The sequence below is a fragment of the Podarcis vaucheri genome (genome assembly GCF_965113315.1).
Source record: "Podarcis vaucheri genome assembly, chromosome: 5".
NCBI lineage: Eukaryota > Metazoa > Chordata > Lepidosauria > Squamata > Lacertidae > Podarcis > Podarcis vaucheri.
The window spans coordinates 66224713-66247965 of NC_138763.1; the positions used below are offsets into that span (position 1 = coordinate 66224713).

The window sequence follows — 23253 nt, forward strand, 5'->3', positions numbered from 1 at the left end:
TCCGGTGGTCCATAACCTTTCCCAGTCCTCAAACATGATGTTATACCCAATATCCTGAGCCCATTTTATCATGGCTGATTTGACTGTCTCATCCTGAGTGATTTTCTCTTCAACCTGCCCTCCATCCTCTTGCAGAAAACTCTTTGCCTGCCCTGCCCGTATCTCGTTTTTGCTTTTTAATTCCACACACGCACCCTTCGGACTTCGTGGCAATCGGGCACGCGGGTGCGTTTCCTAAGAGAGTGAGGACCCCCGCCTCCTCCCCACCTGCTCCCTCGCCAGCCAGCCAGCCGCGCGCCCTAGCCGGAGAGCCCCGGCCGTCCCCGTCGCGCAATCGGCTGGATCTCCCTTCAGCAGGCCGTGCTCACAACTCGGCCCAGGGACCCCCCAGCAGCGGATCTCTGGCCCAGCTGAAGAATCCGGCAACAAGCCCCCTCCTCCCCAATCGCTCCGCCGAAATACGCTCCAAAACCCCCCAGATAGGCCGCCGGCCGCCAAGTCTAGTGGTGCCCTGAGCGAGGGTCTCTCCCCAACACCGCCACCTCGAACTGCGTTCTCCCGGCTACCCGAGCGAACCAGCGGCAGGACCCCGGTATGGGCCCCCCCAATATTTTTTATAAGTCGGCGCCCCTGGGCAGTGACTAATACTCATTGATGGGGTGCCTGTACAATTTTGTGGCCCTGCCTCTTTTTCTGCTCTTACAGGTGGCACCCATTTGTGCTATGCCACCTTAGCATTGCAGCCATTTTTTATTATGCCACACTGACTGTTGCAGGCTGGGCTGCTGTTTTGAGCCCATGGACTGCCAGGATACACACCACTCTGTGTGGCATGTGGCAGTCCCTCAAAGCATAAGGGACGGAGGGGTAGTGTTTTGTTGTTTTTGTTTTAATTATTTACTTGTGTTTTTATTTTGTGTTCTTATTCATGCTCAATATGCAGTATTATGCCACTGATTCTTATATAGCATGAAGCAACATGGCAGTTAGTGGTAAATTATCAAGCCTAAAATTCCTTACCATTTTTCAAGGATTTGAAGACTTGAAAATACTTTTGCCACCAGGGGGCAGAAAAGCACAAAGAAGGATCGCTACAATGCATAGCTTGGAATTAGTGGGGGATGGAATTAAGGCACACTTTCCTTTGACAGAAACATACATTGTAGATTTTTCTGTGGCTATAAATATCACAAAACTAGACCTAGGTTTGGTCATCATGCTTTTTTTACTTCTTCAGCTGTCATATCTTCAGCTGCAATCCTAAACATTTCTTCTTCTTCTTCTTCTTCTTCTTCTTCTTCTTCTTCTTCTTCCCTGACTTTTTCAAGGCAGCTGACAGATAAAAACAAAAATTGCTGAAAACAGAAAAAACAAAATTTAAAAATTAATAGAATTAAAAACTATATACATATATAAAATCCATTTAAAGTATACAAATAATTACAATAAAAACAGCATGGCACGGCACCAACCCTTCCATTAAAAGCAGTCATTTCCCCAGAGCCTGCTGGAACAAGAAGGTTTAGCTGCCAGCAGAAGGACAATAAAGAGGGAGCCAATCTAGCTTCTCCAGGGAGGGAGTTCCAGAGTCTGGGAGAAGCCACTGAGAAGGCCCTCTCCTGCATCCCCACCAAAAGGGACTGTGAGGGTGGCAGAACCAAGCGCCTCCCCTGAATATCTCAAAAGCTGGCCAGGGTCATATGAGGGGAAACGGATTTTCAGATAGCTTGGACCTAAGCCATGTAGGCCTTTATAGGTCATAACTAGACTCTGAATTGTACCAACTGGATAGCACAACTGGACACTTTCATTTGCCCCATCTGCAACAAAACATGTCTCTTCCACATCGGTCTCCACAGCCACAGCCGGTGCTGCAACCATCCAACAGCTTGACCTCACCCCCAAAGGCGCACTCCTCCTTTGTCTCTTGAGTGAACGCCCAATGGACCCAATGACTTGGTCAATAAGCCCTATCGCTTCATCTCTTTAACACTCCCATTGGACTCAGTTTTGAAGACTCTCCTGAAAATATTGCTCAAGGTACATCTTCTAAACTTCCACAGTGTATAGACCGATGTAAATAATTCAAGGCCTGGGAGATTCTCTCTAAATCTCCTTTAGCATTTCCATCACATATCTGATGCTCCTTAACCAGTTCTTGCTTCTTATGTAATGGGAGAGGAGGCATAGAGAGATTACTAGAGGACACAGCAATCTGTTTGCAAACCCATGTGCTCCAACACCAGTAAATACAAACTGAAATACAAATTTAAAGCTCGTTGTCAGATCCCAAAGTTCACAGGCATGATGCCAGATCACAAATATATCTCACTGAGGACAGATTGGCTGAGCAGGTGCTAAAGAAAACACAAAACACAGCACATGCTGTTCCAGTATTTTTCATTCGTGGACTCTGGTCACATGATGACAAGGTGCTAGCCAATCGTATTCACTTACATAAGGCTAGCCTCCAGCCTTCTGGTAGTGAAAGATTCCCCATCCACCTGCCCACACATACATACTTCCCTAACCTACTGAGATGCTCAGTCTATTTGATGAAGTGGGAGTTGTGAGAGAACAAACTTTCATGACAAGAAACTAGAAATGTCAAAGAAAGGAAAGAAAGAAAGATTTAGGATGCTGTAATCACAGTAGCTATTCCTCAGCTTGAGAAACCCACCCCCTTCTTGGTTCAGCCAGGTCTGGCTGATATTTAACATCCCCCCCCCCCGATTTACTCAATTTGCAGTAAACTGCACCTCCTTTAATTCCCACTTATTAGAAAGATATCTAGGAGAGTTCAAGTATTCCAAGAGAAAGGGGGAATTCTTAAGTTATAAAAAGGTGGGTTTTTTTCTTCCTAAGGAGGGAAGAAAACCCCCAAAGGAAGATACTTTTTGCCCCAAAGAACTCTACAGAATAGACTTTGTGTGAACATGAGCATTTAGCCATAAGACCTGTGATGTTTTCATTGCCAGATTTTTAATCGGGAGAAAGGACATGGAAGGAGAACAAGGAAGCAGCTGAGTTTTAAAAGCCGTTATAATGTGACTTCAGCAGCCCACACATAAAATGACTAAATGTCAGTTCAGGACAAAGCTTAGAAAGGCAGTTTCTCAGCAATTTAGACATCCTTTTCATGGAACAGCTAGTTTCAAGGCATACAAAAGGTGAGCCTGTTCTCAGCCTCATCCCTGTGATTGATTTGGCCTACACAACGCACCATTCTAATTACTAGCAATAGCAACAATGACCTAATATAATTATGTTTAACACCTCAATAATTAGTGAGCTTCTGAGGTATAGAAATAATGAATTGGAAGTGGCAGGAGGGTGAGAATAAAAGGTGGCAGTTCAAAAGGCCTGGCAAATCAAATGCTTTGAAGTGGTTTTCAAGCTTTTTGCCTTCCAAGAACCCTTTCCCCACTGACTTGGCTGCTTTGGAATCCCCGTGCATATGCACAGAGCCCTTGTCTCCTGAAGAGCATTCTGGGACATGTTCTAGGGTGAACTTAAAAAGTTTGCATAAGCCAGGACATGAACTTAGAATATATGCAAAACTCACCAAATGTTGCGCAACTGTATGGGGGAAGATCAACAGTGCGGAACAAATGGTCTTTCATGGCAACCAGCTCATCTTTGCTGGTTTTCTCATTGAAGAACACCAGGGTCCTCCAGAATGTAGTTTGAAAACCATCGAGTGCTATAGAGAGAGTAAAGAGATGCCTCTGATCATGCCATCTTTTCATAGTCAAAGCTTTCTTAAACCCTTTTCAGGCATTAAACACCTGGCGGGGAGAGGGGCAGTAAGGATGGGAACAAGACATTTCCCTCTCCATTGCTATTTCACAGCAGGGAGACTTTGTTTCTATAGAAGATTCTGTGGGAGGAAAAATATGAATTCCTGTGACACGTGTGCACGGCAAATAATAAAAGAATCAGCTGAGTGCTTTGATTCAAAACGTGGGGCTGAATTCTCTCTCCGGCAGGGGAGAGCCACACACTCAAGCAGTACAGTGAAGCATTGGCATGTAGGCTGTTAAACCTTTTGCATATTCCATTTAGTCCACTTGCAAAGTGCTCCCCTCTTTCTACCCCACTTGCACTGGACAGACCACTTACTTTTAAGTAAGCTTAAAATGTGTTACTTACCAAATGTTCCAAATGTTAGATTCATGCATTTACCCAAGCAGCAGAAAGGAGAACACAGGCAGAATACTCTTGTGTAGAAAACACAGAGAAATAGCTTCAAACACATGCTCTAAGCTTGGAGCAAAGCTTAGACACATCTTCCTTGGTTAGTTACATGGCGAGAAGGGAGACAGGAGGAATAAGAAAATTTCACTTCCTCCCTCATCAGAGAAGAGACGGCATGGCCTACCTGAGTCCAGGAACACAGTTCTATGATCTTAATCCCTTCATGCACTCACTAATGTTTATGCATAGTTATGTTTGGGTGCAATTTCCTGTGGCCCCTTGCATAATTAGGGTTCTGTAATGTACAAGAAGACTCCAGGAATACAAAAAAGCTACCCCTTGCAGACTCCACGCAGCTGAGCTTGTGTTTAAGAGGGTTTTAAACTGCTTTTCAACATCTATACCCAACATAGGCAAACTTGGCCAATTTGGGACTACAATTCCCATCATCCCTGACCACTGGTCCTGTTAGCTAGGGATCATGGGAGTTGTAGTCCCAAAACATCTGGAGGGCCGAGTTTGCCTATGCCTGATCTATACTCCCCTTAAGCATATCCTATCTGCTATCAAGGAGCACATGAGTATTATCCTTCCCCTGCTTATTATCCTCTCCCCTAGTCAGGACACCCATCCTGTCCAGAGCACAGATAAGAAACCTATCATGAGTTGGAATCATCCTGTCAATCCCTGACTCATCTGCTTGGAATTCTGATCCCTGTTTCCTGTTTAAGAAAGTGATGGTTGGTTCTTAAGTTCCACACCAGGGTCTGAACCTATGAGAAACATACCCTCCAATACTGAGGCCCGGAGTGGATGAATATGTGACTTAGATCATTCCATTTACAAAAGCAATTCCCTACGTTCAGAGGCAGTATTCCCCTCTGTTATGTACTGAAGTTCTCACCCTGGGCCTGCAGGGGGATACTGTAGATAGTTATGCAAATGAAGGATCGAAAGTGACGTTCAGTTATTGGATAGTTTTAGAAAGTTGCTACAGTAACGTTGTAGTGGAGCTCTATATAAGCAGGCTGACTGAGCCCTTCAGCTCAGTTCTGTTTTGGCCTCTGAATAAACAAGAGCTGTTGAAGAATCGCTGTGTCGTCTGATATGTTCACCCACAACTTAACACCCTCAATGCCAGTTGATGGAAATCACAAGTGGGGCAAGTTCTGTTGTATTTAGGTTCTGCTTGCCAGAAACATCTGGTTGGCCATTGTGAGAACAGGACACTAGCCTAGATGGAACTTTGGCCCTAGCCAGCAGGGCACTTCTCATATTCTTATATTTTTACTCTCCTACCCTGCTGAGAGTCAAAACAAAACTGGCTGATTGAAAAGCAGTGACCTACAATTGACATGGACAGGATTTTGATTCTACTTAACAGACACCCCTACATAACAGATAGTAAGAAAGGACGGTTGTTTTCAAAAGCCACACGTTTTTAGCTCCGTGTCAACACTAATCATCCTTCAGGACCATTTGTTTATAGAGTCGCAACAGGTTCCATTTTGTGTCTAGAAATAATATATTCCAGTAGGAAACCACATTGTGATAATCGCTGCACCAAGGGCAAGATCTCAGAACGTATGCATCTGAAATAATAGTATTAATGACTCATTGGCATCCTGCATTTTGATGTACAAAGAAAGCAACGGGATATTCTACCCCCAAAGGTTACCCTCCCTCCCCAAGCATCATTCCAGCCAATAAATGAATACATCTGCCCCATAGTTTTCCTCTGTCTTTAATATGGGTCTATAATAGTACCGATTAGAAAAGCTCTCACAATGTGAAGCAAATGCATGAGAAAGTAACGTACAAAAGCAGCATTCAAAAATCCAAAGCCTTGTAAAAGGTCAATATTAAAATATAAGGGATGTTGTGAAAATCTGGCCCATTCCATGGAGTTCAATGCACCTTTAGATATTTTGAAATAAAGGGGTAATCAGAACATTTTAAAAATTATAATCAGCACCATTTTTTTTCCTGGGGGTACTCAAGGGCACGCAGTACCAGCACCTTTCCTCCTCAAATTGTTAAAAGTGTGGAACTTACTATAACAACTTCATGATGAGCACTGGCACATTTTTTTTCTAAAAGAAAAAAGAAATAAAAGCACTGATTATAATGAGCTACAAAAAGGGATGAATATTAAAAACAGACCATAAAAGGTTACCTAACAAAACTGAAGGAAGTAAATGTCCCTTTAAATGGAACAAATTTTGTTGAAACATTATGACATCATAGCATTTGTGGGCCAGTGTAGGTATTATATGGGAATGCATAGCCAATGGGGGCGGGGAGTTGTTTGCACTGGCTACTGGTTTCGGATTAAACAAGTCTTCTCCAGCGGTCCATTCAAGCGGCAGCTAGGATTGTCCTCAGCATCACTTGATCCTCTTGCTCTCATTTTGAAAATATATCTATCCATATTCTGCAAAAAAAGAGAGAGAAATATTTTGATACTATACCATACCCTCCAACATTTCTCCAATGAAAATAGGGACATCCCATTCCATAATGGAAATTTTACTATTTATACCCCACACATCTTACTGGGTTGCCCCAGTCACTCTGGGCAGGTTCCACCATATATAAAAACATAATAAAACATTAAACATTAAAAAAAAATCCCTATACAGGATTGCCTTCAGATGGCTGGGGGGGGGGGGTCAGATAACTCCAAACCCTCCAACATTTCTCCAGCGAAAATAGGGACGTCCTAAGGAAAAGCAGGGCATGCTGGGATCAAATAAGAAACCGGGAGGGCTTCTCTAAATCAGGGACGTTCCTGAAAAATAGGGACACTTGGAAAGTCTGCTATACCAAACTGAAATGTTTAAAAGTTTCTTTGATTGTCCTTGAATCTTCCCAGCACACTTGCCATCTGCTCTTGCCACACCAGTGTGGCGAGCCGCAACCTTTGAGAACCACTGTTATACAGCATGCATGCAATAATCTCCTGACATTGTTTTTTTTAATGAAAGGAGTCAGCAAGCTTGAATGAGAGAATGTTAATGGGGAAGGGTTGCTTAACCCTTTGCCCTCCAGCCATTTTGCTGCTCAGAATTCTGCCCCCACCCCAAGTTACTTTTCCATGGTTGGGGGGGGGATCTCATTCTGTAGGTGGAAAGGCATCTTGGAGCAAGAAAATGGCAAACCCACCCATACAGGTATATCTAGTAGAGACGGTTGTCTGCTCAAAAGGTGGGCGAAGTCCTGACAGGAAAATAGGACGTGAAGATCAAAAGCTTCTAGAACTTCCTTGTTACATATGAATTTGCAGAAACTGCTCCAAGCAAGAGAACAATGTTGGAATAAAGTTCCCCTTGATGCTCATGACATTAAAGGTTACCATATATCAGCCGCAGGGCAAAGTGATCCAATACGAAGCATGCAATTTTCAGATGGGCTGGGCTGAAGAAGATAAAGCAGCAATGTCATAGAAAGCAAAAACATTACATAATAGGATATTAGAATCATAGAATCGTAGAGTGAGAAACATGGGCGTGGCTAGGGGGCCCCGGGGGGGGAAGCTGCCCCCGCTAAATCAATAAAAATCAATGAAAATACATAGCAAACTGAGGTTCCTTCCCCCCTATCAAAAGGGGGATACCAAGGATAATCTAGTCCAAGCCCCTGCAATGAAGGAATCTCAGCTAAAGCATCCATGACAGACGGCCATCCAAACATAGCTTAAAAACCTCCAAGGAAGGAGAGTCCACCACCCCATGAGGGAGGCTGTTCCACTGTCGAACAGCTCTTAACCATCTGACAGGTCTTACTGATTTTTAGCTGGCATCTCTTCTGAAGCCAATGGTTTAGGTCCTACCCTCCAGAGCATGAGAAAACAAGCCCGCTCCATCTTCCATGTGACAAACCTTTAGATATTTGAATTATATATAACAACTGAATGGCTATCATATCTCCTCTCAGTCTCCTCATTGCCCTCCTCTGTACACATTCCAGCTTGTGAATATCCTTCTTAAATTGTGGTGCCTAGAACTGGACACAGTACCTCAGGTGTGGTGGCCCCCTGGCTTCTACTCCGGAAGACCCAAGAGCCACCAGCTACCACTGCTAGGTACAGTGTTGCTTTATTTTCAGGTTCCCCCTCTCAAGTTCCCCCTCTGTGTCCCTAAACATTCAAGGGTGCAGCTCAGGGGCTGCCTTCCCACAAAGAATTCTGGGCACTCAGGTTTAACCCTTGCAGAGTTTCAGTTGCCAGCAACCCTTTACAAACTATAGTGCCCAGAATTATTTGAAGGGGGAAATGCGCTTCAAATGTGTTTTAAGGGGTTAGTGTGTATATGCAGCCACTCTTTGCTCTTCCTGCTCAGTTCCTGTTTGCCCTGGCTCCTATTCCCCTATATGGGACACACCATCTTAAGCATGCCAACATTTCATGGGATGCCAAGATTGGACACCCACCTTCTCTTGTGCAAAGAGCATCTCACTGTGAGTGAGTGCAGCAGCAGCTGGTGTAGGTGCCTTTCCGGCACTGATGGTGGTGGTGAAGGAGGGATGTCCATATCTTGTGGTGGTCCTGTCAGCCATTTTGTGCCATACGGTGCCCCTGCACCAGCCACATTTGTGTTACACCATGTTCCCCAGTAGCTATTTTGCGATTCCTCTCACAGATGAACATGAAAAAAGGAGGGAGGTTGGTGGCATAAAAAAAAAAAGAGAGAGGCGAGCCTTGATGTATAGTTGCTGACACCTTTGAAATAAACCATCCTATCTACTTTCTAACTGGCTTGAATATGCATTTTAGTCAAGTCCGGTTCTGGCTGGAGGAAGAGTTTGCCAACAGTTTGAGGTAATGCTTTTGTTCTGTACTCAGTGCCCTTTTTCGGAGCCACCAAAAGTTGTTCCTGGCTGTTTTGTTGCAACTTGCAGCCTGGAAGCCTGTGTCCATGTCATGCTAATAATTGAAGTCAGCAAGAGAAAAAGTATTGCAGGGTGTGGCTGCTAACTGTCTGGCTCAAAAAGTGGACCCAGTCCATGGAGATCTAAGCAGCATCCACACTAGGGTAAGATATACTGCTCCTTAGGTCAATAACAGGCCACAGGCACTGATTGTTTTTTGTAAACGTTTCATGCTTAAAACCTAAGGTATTTAGAAATGTTAAATAACCCTGGCTTCCACTGTTACCTGTATAGTTTTCCCTCTGAGAAAAATTTGGGAGGGATCAATACCAAAAGTACGACACACATGGACACTGAATTTTCACCCTGGTGAATATGAGGCCAGTCCCACCATTAGGCAGAGTGGGACGGCTGCTTCAGGCAGCAGAAGCTTCTGTGAACAGAGTGGCAGCAAGTTTTTGGAGGGCAGCATGGCCAACATTCAGGGATGATAGGAGTTGTAGTCCACCAGGTTCCCTGTCCCCAGTGGATAGGATTGCAACCATGGTTATATAAGGGATCAGACCCATGCTATTATCTTTTCATAACAACCTATGGTTTGATGTTAATTGACTTTCTAATACAAAGACTTGGATAATTTAATTGTCTCCGGAAGCTTGATAGCACTTCAACTAGGTCTGTATTTTGGGATGGAAGAGAACTGCGTCCAGAATCTAGGAACGTAAGTTCTATAAGTCCTGACAAACTGTTCCTTCTTTTCTTAGTGCCAGGAACTCTGTTTATATCTTAGAACACAATCTGCGCCAGTTCCTTCTGCCCACGAACCAGTGAGGGTGGGGGAAACAGACGATAATTGAAGAGAAAGGCAACACAAGCTCAGTGTGCATTATCAAAACCAACAACTTAAAGCAGCGAGAGACCCTCACTGTCAGAGGTGGCTCCATTCCTATTTATATAACAGCTGATTCCATGGAGTTATGGCTCAGATATTTATCCACATTGCCACATGCAGATTGTTTTGTATTGCTCCCTTTCCAAGAAAAGAGAACAAATGCTTAATATCAGAGCTTGAAAGGCCTAGCATGAAACCAATAGCAAAGTAATGAAACAGAGTGTTCCAAATACTTTCATGGAATCACAGTGTAGAAAAGCGACAATTCTGCGGATGCTTCCGGAGAGCAATTTGCATTATACACTGCAGATGGAATTGCTCACATCTGTTCTGACTTGGATGCTGTGGGCTTTTATTTTATGTATTTATTTTAATTTTATTTTATGAATTTAAATTCTTCTCCAAGGAGCTCAAAGTGGCGTACATGATTCTCTCTCTCTCTCCTCATTTAATTACAACGACCCTGTGAGGTAAGTTTAGACTGAGAGGCAGTGCGTGAGCTTCATGGCCAAATGGGGATTCAAACCTTGGCCTCCCAGGTGCTACTCCAGCAGTTTAACTAGTACACCACACAGGACATGGGTAGGCAAACTAGGGGTCAGATCCGGCCCAATAGCCTTCTAAATCCAGCCCGTGGACGGTCCAGGAATCAACATGTTTTTACATGAGTAGAATGTGTGCTTTTATTTAAAATGCATCTCTGAGTTATTTGTGGGGCACAGAAATTTCCCTCAAAAAATATTATCCGGCCCCTAACAAGGTCTGAGGGACAGTGGACTGGCCCCCTGCTGAAAAAGTCTGCTGACCCCTGACACAGGATCTTTAACATAGCTGGATAGAGATGCTCTTTTGGACATGTTTCAGCTTGTGCAAGCTGGTGTTGTAGACAGTGCTTTTTTTCTTAAAAAAATGTTTAGGGGGTAATGCTCTCTTTGACTCAAGAAAATCACCATTTTATAGTTCAAATTGGGGAAAATAAATACAGTAAATGGACAAAAGTACAAGGAACATGTATTACTTCATATTACACAGCTGGCAGTAACTTCCACATTGGCATGAGGTTGTGTGCACTAACATCCACATTCCACACTGCTTCACACATTAAACGCTCACTTCCATCTAAGACTCAGGAAACATTGTAACAGGAAATGAGGCTGCCATTGGGGGTAGAAATGAAACTGACAATTCACTGTGCTAGAGAAGAAACAAAATTTTTAATTTTTTTAGTTTCTTCTTCCGTTAGATTCACAAAATGTTTAGGGGTATGCGTACCCCTGTGTACCCCCCCCCCAAAAAGCACTGGTTGTAGACAAGCTTCTTAAAGGCTTGGGACCTTTCAACTGTTTTTCAAATCCTTGCCCTTTCTGGTTATTAAAATCTGCTTGGCCTGAGCTTACTAAGAGAGGCAAAGGTTAAATCCCCACAGAACAAATTCAAATGTGGACTCTTTCATTTTGTATAAGTCTCACCCAGCATATCACGTGCCGTCCTTGAGGAAGGGCTTGGGAAAGGTATGGGTATCATCCATGTGGTCTTGGATGTTATGAAAAATTTGGATTTAATCTTGGTCTCTCTGGTAGGCAGTATTAAATAAAATTGGGCAATATTAAAAAGAGGGAGAGAGGGAGAGAGAGATACTATTTTAAATGCCGCTTAACATACATGCATGTTGGTTTTAAAGAAATGTTAAATAGTACATTTGTAAATTTGTACTCTTCCTCTAAGGAATTAACACAGAGCCATCAAAAGGCAGTGTGATGCTTAGCAGGGACTCTTGACAGAGGTTTTAAAATGAAGAAATCTAGTTAGAGCAGCTGGCCCCCTCCAATAACAGAGAAGCCAAATGCCGCTTGAGTAATGGCTCCTTTGCAACCCCAATAAGCAATTCCAGGTCCCTTGTCAGTTGGTCGAGCAAGAATGGCTTTCTTGTCAATCTCAGACTCAAGAGAAGTATCATTCTCACCCGCCTAACTCAAAGCTAAGCTGTATGCCAGGCCAGCCTCGACCCTAGAGAAATTGAAGAGGGGAAAAAAAGAAAACACACGGAAGCAAATTGAAGTAAACAGATCAAGCCCCTAATAAACCCCTATTTTAAGGTTCACGCAAGTCAGAATCTAGACTAAATCTGGAGGAGAAAGGCTCCATTCATCTTGGGTCTATTTTACAGAGGACCTTCCTTGTGTAGGAAATCCAAGAAAAACTTGGAAAAAGAATTCTAACTCTGCTAATATATCTGAGCAAAGACTTCGCCTCTGTGAAACACAAAACAAGGAGGACCTTGTAAGAGACACCCCCCGCCAGCACCCTGAATATAGGAATTAACAGTGTCTGATTAAGAAATAAAGAAAAAGAAAGCCAATGTAAGAAAAGGGTTATACTTGCTTGGTGTATAGGAAGGACTCACATCTTTCTCCACAAGGACCACTATGTTTTAGCATGGGTTGCCATATTGTAGAGATCTCAGAATTGCACATAAAAAGTTCCAGGTATAGTAATAATAATAATAATAATAGTATCCTCCCCATCTAACTGGGTTGCACCAGCACACTCTGGGCAGCTTCCAACGTATATAAAAGCACAATAAAACATCAAACATTAAAAACTTGCCTAAACATGGCCGCCTTCAGATGTCTTCTAAAAGTCAGATACAGTGGTACCTTGGGTTAAGTACTTAATTCGTTCCGGAGGTCCGTTCTTAACCTGAAACTGTTCTTAACCTGAAGAACCACTTTAGCTAATGGGGCCTCCTGCAGCTGCCGTGCCGCCGGAGCACAATTTCTGTTCTCATCCTGAAGCAAAGTTCTTAACCTGGGGTACTATTTCTGGGTTAGCGGAATCTGTAACCTGAAGCGTATGTAACCTGAAGTACCACTGTAGTTTATTTCCTTGACATCTGATGGGAGGGCATTCCACAGGGCAGGTGCCACTACCGAGAAGGCCCTCTGCCTGGTTCCCTGTAACTTGGCTTCTCGCAGGGAGGGAACCACCAGAAGACCCTCAGAGCTGGACCCCAGTGTCCAGGCTGAACCCACTGCCTTCCCAGGCAGGGCAGGGAATGTCTCCTATGAAACCCTCAAGAGTCACTGCTGGTCAGGTTGGACAGCATTGTGCTGGATGGACCAATAATTTGACTCAATGTAAGGCCCCTTCCTATATTCTTGTGGTGTTTTATAGTCTTTATTTTATGTCTTTATTTGTATAGTGTGAGACAGTGCTTCAGAGACAGTGTCACTGCAAGGAAAAGTACTTGTAACAAAAGCATTTTCTCCCTTGACTCACAGATCACAAATCATTGTTTAAAACGAACAAACATACAGTACTCAAATAATTAATCTGTCATACTCTGATCAAGCCCAAGAAGAACATGTAATCAAATATTAAAACAAAGTTTGCAGTCATTTGCATGCCACAAATAAAATAAAGTAAGAAAGTATTATGTTTGAAGGGCAAAATTATTTACAATGCAACCTTATATACACCTACTCAAAATGTGGTCAATAGGGCTTGCTCTCAAGAAAGTGGGCCTGTAGCTTTAGGGCTTCATTCAGCTTGGACTCTTATGGTGTAGTGGTTAAGAGCGGTAGTCACGTAATCTGGGGAACCGGGTTCGCGTCTCCGCTCCTCCACATGCAGCTGCTGGGTGACCTTGGGCCAGTCACACTTCTGTGAAGTCTCTCAGCCCCACTCACCTCACAGAGTGTTTGTTGTGGGGGAGGAAGGGAAAGGAGAATGTTAGCCGCTTTGAGACTCCTGAAGGGGAGTGAAAGGCGGGATATCAAATCCAAACTCTTCTTCTTCTTCTTCTTCTTGGTAATTTACCTCATTTTCTCAAAACCTCACCATCCCCATCTGATGGCTTCACCCCCAGCAGTCCAGGGAACTTCAGTGAGCGTATTGAGGAGAGGTCACTGCTCTCGACCACATCAAACTCATGCCCCTGCCAGAGTCCTATCTGAAGCCAGGTCCTACGAAGATGCAGGAAATGAATCCCACTGCAACAAAGAAAAGATGGCAGAACAGGAGGTCTGACACTTGTCAGACACTTGTCTGACAACACGAGAAACATAATTAACCTTTTAGAGAAGCTGCAAGTGAATATTAATACGAAAGCTGTTTTAATTTTTGTAGATGTGGAGAAAGCCTTTGACAATATTTCTTGGAGTTTCATGAAGAAAAATCTTCAGGGGATGGGGGTTGGTCAAGGGCTTGAAAATGGTATAAGTGCAATTTACTCAGAACAAAAGGCTAAATTAATAGTTAACAATGTGGTGACAGAGGAATTTAAGATAGAGAAAGGGACACGACAAGGCTGCCCAATTTCCCCATTGCTCTTTATTTCGGTCCTGGAGGTTCTGCTAAACATGATCAGAAGGGACCATTTGATCAAAGGTATACAGGTCGGAGCTAAACAGTACAAATTGAAAGCTTTTGCAGATGATTTAGTATTGACATTACAGGAGCCAGAATCTAGTACTAAAAGAGTATTAGAATTGATTCAGGAATTTGGTCATGTGGCAGGATTTAAGTTGAACAAGTTAAAAACTAAGGTGCTTGAGAAAAATTTAACACCGATTGAGAAAGAGAGGTTTCAGAAGGAGACAGGTTTAACACTGGTGAAGAAAGTAAAATACCTGGGGGTTAATATGACCGCTAAGAATTTAAACCTATAAAGACAATTATGAGAAATGTTGGTCAGAAGTGAAAAAGGACTTAGAGATATGGTCGAAGCTTTCCTTGTTAGGTCGAATTGCTGTTATAAAGATGAATGTATTGCCAAGAATGTTATTTTTGTTTCAATCATTGCAAATCTTGGACAAGATGGACTGTTTCAAGAAGTGGCAGAGAGACATTTCTAGATTTGTCTGGCAGGGCAAGAAGCCCAGAATAAAATTTAAAATATTAACTGATGCAAAGGACAGAGGTGGATTTGCCCTGCCAGACCTTAAACTCTATTATGAATCAGCGGCATTTTGCTGGCTGAAAGAATGGCTACTTCTTGAGAACACAGACATTTTGGATTTAGAAGGTTTTAATAACGTTTTTGGGTGGCATGCATATTTGTGGTATGACAAGGTTAAAGCACATAAAGCATTTAAAAACCATATTATCAGATAATGGAGGCATATAATTTGGATAAGAAAATTGGCTTCCAGGTGGAAAAATCAAAATTAGAAACAGAACTGTTAGAACCTAAAACTAAGATTTTGTCAAAAATGTATAACTTGCTGTTGAAATGGAATACTCAGGATGAAACGGTGAAATCTGCTATGATTAAATGGGCACAAGACGTTGGGACATAACATTATGTTTGCTGACTGGGAACAGTTGTGGACCACAGGTATGAAATTTACGGCATGTAATGCCCTAAGAGAGAATATTATGAAAATGATATACAGGTGGTACATAACACCAGTCAAGCTTGCAAAAATCTATCACTTGCCCGACAATAAATGTTGGAAATGTAAAGAAACTGAAGGTACATTCTTTCACCTTTGGTGGACGTGCCCAAGGATTAAGGCTTTCTGGGAGATGATATATAATGAAATGAAAAAGGTATTTAAATATACCTTCTTGAAGAAACCAGAGGCCTTTCTCCTGGGCATGGTCGGCCAATTGGTGCCAAAGAAGGATAGAACTTTCTTTATGTATGCCACAACAGCAGCAAGAATACTTATCGCAAAGTATTGGAAGACACAAGATCTACCCAACTTGGAAGAATGGCAGATGAAGGTGATGGACTATATAGAACTGGCAGAAATGACTGGCAGAATCCGAGACCAGGGAGAAGAGTTGGTGGAAGAAGATTGGAAAAAGCTCAAAGACTATTTACAGAAATATTGTAAAATTAATGAATGTTAGAATGATGTTGGATAGAAACTAAGTGGTATATAGCTGTAATGTTATAAGGGAATACGAGAAAATGGACGATTAATAGGTAAAAATCTAATGTTACAATATTTTAAGATTGAAGACCAGGATAAACAAAGAGGGGAGGGATTTGCTGAACTAACTGTTTGAACAGGAATACAGAAAAGGGAGGCGTGAGGAGGTCCGGGAAATAAGCAAATGGAAGATAAGTCATTGAAAGAGCGAATTGTTTTTAACTATTTTTATTTTGTATTTTTCTTTTTTCTTTTTTAATTTTGTAATACTTTGAAAATTTCAATAAATATCTTTTTTAAAAAAAGAAAGAAAAGATGGCGGAGGCACCTTTTCCAGTCTGAGGGCCACATGGCCCACTGGGCAACCTGCTAAGAGCCACATGCCCGTGGTGGGTGGAGCCAGAGGTGAAAGTGGGTGGAGCAACCAATGTTACCTTTGTGCCCTAGCCTTGTCTCTATACACACATACTCCTCCTCTCTGTTCTCCATCCAGGTGAGCAAGAGGTATTATCAGAGTTCAAGAACACACTCCAGCCCAGCAAAAAATCTTGGACTGCGAAGCAGGGCAAGTGAGATGCGTATAACCTTGGGAATGTTCTGAGGATCACTTAAGCCTGGAGGGGCCATATTTGGTATGGACCCTAAGGTTCCCCACCTTGTCGTAAAGTCATCGCCTGTACTGAATGAAATTCATGTCCCGAAAGAGAAATGCACACCTGTGGGGCTGTCAAGCAGTCACTCCAGAAAGTCTTCAGAGAGCAGCATAGCTGTTGCGGCATCCCTTCTGGCACAATACCATGGCCTGTTGCACAACTGCCTGCCCTGCAGTTCACAAGAGTGCAGGTGTCTGCCAGGAACTGGAAGTTAACAACCCCACAGAGGAACAGTTAGGACCACCCCCGTCACTACTAGGCATGAGAGGGAGCTTGTGGTCTGCCTGAAACAGGGCATGGGATGGATCCTGTACCATCTCACAGCCTGTAGAGAGGAAGGAGCATTGAGCTATAGCCAGCAGCCGGGGCACATAGTGCCTGAATCTGGATGCCCAACAGGTGAGGGCATGACAGAGAGAAGAGGGAGAAATGTAGGATACAACTTTTGCTGTGTTTTGTCCATTCTGGTGGCATATCTGGTGTGTTCCCCCAGTGTCTCTTTTGTCTGGCATGTCCCAGGTTCGTTGGCATACCAGAGCTTTTACCAAATCCTAAAGTTCTTCTGCCAATGGAACTCAAATATCGGATTGTGTCCTATGCCACCTAAAGAACCATGAAAGCCCAATTCACTTACAAGCTTGGCCACAGGTTATACAGAATGAAGCTCCTTTTATTTTCCCTGTACAGCAAACTCCTCTCGCAAGAAATGAATAAATAAACAAACTATTAGGCATCCGTTAGCTGACATGAACATACAAACATTTTAATCCTTTAAAAAAGGAAAGAAAGAACGAAATAGTTTAAAAGAAAAAGGAGTTGGTAAAAAGTTATGTGGGTCGATGACAGAACGGGGCTGGGATTACGAGTCTGTAAGACGATTCTTTGTGGAGTTTCAACAACGACATTTTGTCTTTGTCCAGAAAAAAAACAACCTCAAAGCTAATGTGGCTTTATGCCACAGGGTATATTTTGCAACTCTGTGTGCTTCATGCCAGGAGTGACTCTAGACTGGAAACCGCATGGCAGTCTCCAAGAATGAAGCTCTTTTTGCAGGTAACTTTTAAAAATATTTAACATATAAACAATGAAATTCAGAAACATGCAGGGAACAACTCGCTTGCCCTGCATGCACCGCCCTGGTGTGCACAGGCTCTCAAAAAAGGCGACTTCCCTCGTTCCTCAGCTTATGCCTGAAGGCACAGAGAGGAAGACCTGGGTGGAAATGCAGGATATGGGTGCAAGTCTATCATCCCCACTAATATACCTTATGCTGCCTGTGTGCGGGCAGTGGGAGAGGGAAAAGTGGACCCTTAGGTAGATCTTCCACATGCGGGCATGACAACTGCATCATCGTGAAAGGACTGTGTGCCCATTGTATTCATGATGCACAACAAAAATGATCACAAAATGCAGAATACAGTAAGCCTGCAACTTATGCACATTTAGCTTGTGCACATTCAGCTTTACATGCTTGGCAATTAAAATGAAATGAAATGATTAGAATAGAATAGAATAGTGGAAATGGGGGGGGGTCCAGGGGGGAGGGGAAAGCTTTGGCAATCCCACCCTAATGTGCTTTGACTATACATGATTTTGGCTTTAAGCTTGATCCCCATGCAAATTGCAGGCTTAATGTATTTTCTTATAATACTAAGCACTTTCTTATACTACAGGGCCATGGGTTGCTGCAGCAGGAAAGCTGGAACACCAGGGCCCATTGAGATCCACAGCCATTGGGCCCCTCCCTCCCTTCCAAGGTGGTCATTCTAAGAACAATTTTGACTGTGTACACATTACTCAGTGAGGCCACTCCCCCCCCCAATGTATTTGCACATCATTGTACGCATCAGCACAGTTGGATGTGCTTTTGAAAAAAATCGCCGTCTGTTCACACCCGCTGGTGGACTGGGAGTGTGGATGTCTTCAGGCGGCTTACATTTTCAAATCGTTTCAAAGGTGTTTGAGGGAAAACACAATATTTCTCAAGAAACTCCAGGACAGATGTGAATTGTGGCTAGCGTGTTTACACGACTTCCCAAACCGGTCGTGAGAAGACACTGAACTGGAGGCAGAACAAATGGGAGTGTGTCCACAGCCTCTATAACTTGAGGAACTGGTACTTGAGTTTGTTTGTTTTCCTTCTCTATCCATTTTACCTTTTGTGCTATGCCTTTCAGATTTTAAGCCTGTGAGCAGGAAGTTTTCAATCTATGTATGGCATTTATAATATGTTAGATGCTTCATAAATTATACTACTACTACTACTAATAATAATAATAATAAATGGGTGGGGAGGCAATTCAAATGGATTTCCTCCATTTCATAGCTGCTGGGATTATCCTGATGGATCCCTGCCTGTGCAAATGATGTTGCACGTTTCCAGGAAATGAAACTATGTAAGCTGGATCCCTTCAGTTGCCTTTGTGTGTCAGCAGACTCCAGAGGAATCCATCCAAAAACAACCTGATGTAAGAAAATATTACACTGGAAAGAGTCCAGTCTAAAAACAATGCTCATCTGTGTTGTACTATTAGGACAGCATTATACCCTGTGATTTTTTTAAAGTTGACATTCAGATTCTGAGGCTGAAATCCGAGGTCAACGTCAAGAGGTTAATGTTTTGTGAATAATTTCATTTTTGCTAAAAATGTATCGTGAGAGCTGATCAGAGACAACAGGTAATGCAGAGTTGGAAAGGGGCTAATTTGTGTATCATCTATATTGGTCTTCCCAAGTGCTATCAAAGAAATAATTTTATTCCTAAATGGAATTTACTAACTTTTTAACTTAGCTTAAAAGAAAAGAAGGGTGCTTCTTAAATTTGCAGTTGTCACTTCCCCTTTAAAGGAAAAGGTGCCAACATCAAAGCAATGGAACAGAGTCCTCTATTTATAAACAGAACAAGTACATTGCTGGCAGCATCATCCTTGGCAGGCTCATGACCTTGTATCACCTCCTTATTTTGCCTTAAGTGGACTTTGGGAGGGTAGCTTTCCTTATGCTGGGAGTCTGCCAACAAGGATGTGATTGACACCTGTCAACAAGGTAGCAGAAAGAGATCATGTGCCTGAGTCATAAATTCCAGACAGATGTCAAGCTATAAAGGTTCCCATCATGGACTTGGTTTTGATGGCTGGTCCAACATTTTTGGATTACCATCCAGTCCCTCTGTGAATCACTTTGAAAGGTTCTTTATATGTTACTAAAAATAGGATTCATTATTTCATACACTCACACTCAAGGCTGCTACCTTTGGAACACTGAACTTTCCACAATGTTGGTCCCGCTTATGATTTTAATATTAGATTTATGCAAAGATTTAGTCTTTGCATGAGATTTTACTTAGCAAGTGGAAATGTGCAGTTTTGCCCATTTCTCCGTCGGCTGTTCTCTGATCATGTAATGTACAGCAGCGATCCAACTGGAGCCACATTTGAAGGGCTACTTCAAATGCAAAGAAAATACGTAAGGAGGAAGAGAAAATGCATTTCATAAATCATGTGAACAAAAAAAAGGGGGCTTTATTCTAGCATTTTAAAATTGTATCAGTGGAGGGGCAATGCCTGTCAGCCTCGCTTTTTCCACCTCCTAGCCTTCTGGCATTGAGTGGGAAGGTCAGAAGCAAGGATAAACTGAAGCCACTTCTAGTCTTCAAGGATCAACATAGCCAGGACTTGTGCAAGATCAGGGTCTCTGATTGTAGAGAGGGTTGTAAGTTACTGGGTACAGTTTCAGAATGTCCAAATAGGGCTACTGTTTGATCCACCAAATACACCTCTATGATACAAATTTTCAGCTTTGAATTATCCCTCAGCAAATCTGCAGGGTATTGGTCACAATATACATTATGAAACTTGGAGAATATGCAGAGTATGCATCATGAAAGTTGGTGGCCTTGTGAGCAGGGAGGTGCGTGTGTGTTGCCTTTTTTTGCCCTTCTTTGCCTCAATGGGATACTTGGAAACTCAACTGGATCTTTAACCCATAGAAGTAAACTGAAAGGACTCCCTCCATCTCCCAAACACAGGAGACTGGTGCTGCAGTTTGGAGAAAAAAATATCTCTCTTAAAACAACTAAAAGAAAAGAAAAGGAAGCAGGAAATCCATGACACTGTGGTATATCTGTGAGGAGAGCGGGTACACAACATGGCACAGAGATATGTGTTGCATTGTTTATCATTAGTGTATCATTCATGTTGTCCTGGGCACTAGCCAATATGTGAAGATGTCACGTAGCACTCGTAACTACAATAGGTACATTTAGCTTGGGAGCGGAAAAATCATTTTTGTAATAAGACACTATTATACTTTTAATGCTAGGCAAATGTACTGGCGACAGAAGTGCTACGTTGGGAGTAAAACACCTGGCTGCTCTGAAAGAGCTGAAGGACAGCTGTTACAATCGTGACATTAAAAATACATTGTCCAGACTACGAAGAGTTCTTGCGGTAATCTCACCTCAAACACTTGAGACAAAATGCCATTGTCAGGTTTGAGCATAAAATGCAGCAATGTTTAATCAGGGATTATTTATGCCAGAGAAACAAAAACCCAAAGTTAAAAACTTTGGAACTGAAAAACTTTGAAATGGAACAGGTAAGAAACAGACTAGGGAAAGGTGTCCTTGAAGAGCTCTGGTGGAAACAGAGTCACCATTCAGAGAAATCTCATTTCTGTAATGGAGTACTGGTTTACAAGATACAGTATCAGCCTTCATAGGGCAGCTATCTTCAATCACCAAATACCAGCTGTTGATGTTTTTTTTAAAAAAGATACCCACACAAGTTAGGCTGCTACCTGAATGTACCAATTATTTGTTTAAGGAAAAAGTGCTGACATTTGCATACTTTTCTGCAAATGGTTCCAGATCGACTGAGAGGAGAGGATGCTGTTTCCTCTCCTATCTTTGTAGGGCTTGAGGACCAATTTTTGCAGTCCTACTGTCTGATTTTGACACATTGGCATGAGTCGAAAATGAAGAAGGGGGAGATTGTTGCTCTTGCAATGTCCTTTGCCTCTGACATTTCTGCCTTGTACTTTTTATGAGCTTTCCTTGTGCAGCGTGAACGAAGGCACCTCTAGCTTTCAGAGGCCACTTGCAATGTCTGCCAGTGTCAAGCTACCCTCCAGATAACCAAGCATGTTCCTTCCATGCTTCTCAGTCCTAATAAAATATGTGTAATGTCATCCTGCATAACTCATTTAGTACTCAGAGTACTCAAGCTGAACAACTTCTTCTTACTCCTAATAAAATATGTGTAATGTCATCCTGCATAACTCATCTGGTATGCAGAGTACTGAAGTTGGGGCATGTCTGCCCCATAAAGAAAATGATAATCAAATTCTGCACTGAATTCTGCGCTGAAATAAACTTTAGATATATATATATATATTTGCAAGTGGAATAAATGGTCCCAATGACATCCTTAAAAGACAATTCTATACATCTCTAGTCAGACATAAGTCCCATGGAGTTCAGCTGGGCTTAAGTCCAGATAAGTGGTTATGATGGGACTGCAGCCTTATTCACTGGTTTGAGTTTAATTTATATAAGGAGGGACAGAAATGGAGATTGTAAGCAGGGATATGGCATTCCCCTCGGCCCGTGGGAATTTTCTTCCTAAAGTAACACTTCATGCAAGGACAGCCATTTGCCAAGAAAAGTCAGAGAGGGATTGTGGAGCATAATGCAATACCTGTTTGCACGTAGGTTATTTTTGCTTTGCTAACCAGGAGCAAGGTGCTGTGCAGAACACAGAAGCGACACACACAAGCACCTTAGCCCCAGAAGGTGTGCTTCATCCCCATCCCCATTTCATTTTGGTACTTGGCACATGGGGGGGGCATCATTTAGGCTGTATACACACAGCATTTGAAATGAACAGAGGCCAATTATTATTATTTTTTACAGTGGGCTTTTGTACACTGCGGTTTGCAACTATACACACCTTCATGTGATAACATCATCTCAAGTGTGGCATAGTGGTTAGAGTGCTGGACTGGGACTGGGGAAAGGAAGGTGGAAATCCTCACCCAGCAATGAACTTTGCTGGGCTCAATCACTATCTCTCAGCTTAATTTATCTCGTAGGCTTTTTGTGAGGATCAAAACAGAGGGGCGAAGTTATATATTGTTACAGATCTAGGGTAACAGAGGTTGGGGGTGAAAGGTCACCTGTAACTGCTAGAGTTAGGGAATGCTAGAAATTAATAAACAGTATAACTGAGATAATATTGAAGGGAAGGTGCCAGATGTTAGATCTAAAATGCAGGCTAAACCAGGAAATCTCCTTGTGGGAAGGACCATCAAGGTATGGCCAGTCATTGACCTTCTACCTGACTCTGGGTAAATAGCAGAGTTGGGAGGGGGAGTTTACAGGAGGCATGATGTCACATAGGAAAAAGGTGTCCTTTTGAAACTGAGAGGCTGAGGAAGAAGGCAGGGTCAGCAAACCTTTTCAGCAGGGGGCCGGTCCACTGTCCCTCAGACCTTGTGGGGGCTGGACTATTTTTGGGGAGGGGGAGGGGGGAATGAATGAATTCCTATGCCCCACAAATAACCCAGAGATGCATTTTAAATAAAAGGATACATTCTACTCATGTAAAAACATGCTGATTCCTGGACCATCCATGGGCTGGATTTAGAAGGCGCTTGGGCCGGATCCAGGCCTTAGTTTGCCTACCCATGAAGAAGGGGGAGAACTGGATGTGCTGCTGTGAAGGCCAGAACCATCTTGGTGAATTGGCTGAAGAAAGGCTGG

The 23253-nt window shown here is 42.8% G+C and overlaps 1 long non-coding RNA gene across 1 annotated transcript in view; it reads right to left on the reverse strand.

Annotated features, from left to right (window-relative positions):
• Positions 1 to 639: 639 nt before the first annotated feature.
• The window catches only part of LOC309532197, a 28779-nt gene continuing 6165 nt past the window's right edge, over positions 640 to 23253 (reverse strand). Inside the window, exons 3-5 of the long non-coding RNA XR_014219640.1 lie at positions 3566 to 6631; positions 2536 to 2598; positions 640 to 1355 (exon numbers count right to left, since the gene is read on the reverse strand). This is a non-coding gene — a long non-coding RNA (uncharacterized lncRNA). The remainder of the gene's footprint in view (positions 1356 to 2535; positions 2599 to 3565; positions 6632 to 23253) is intronic.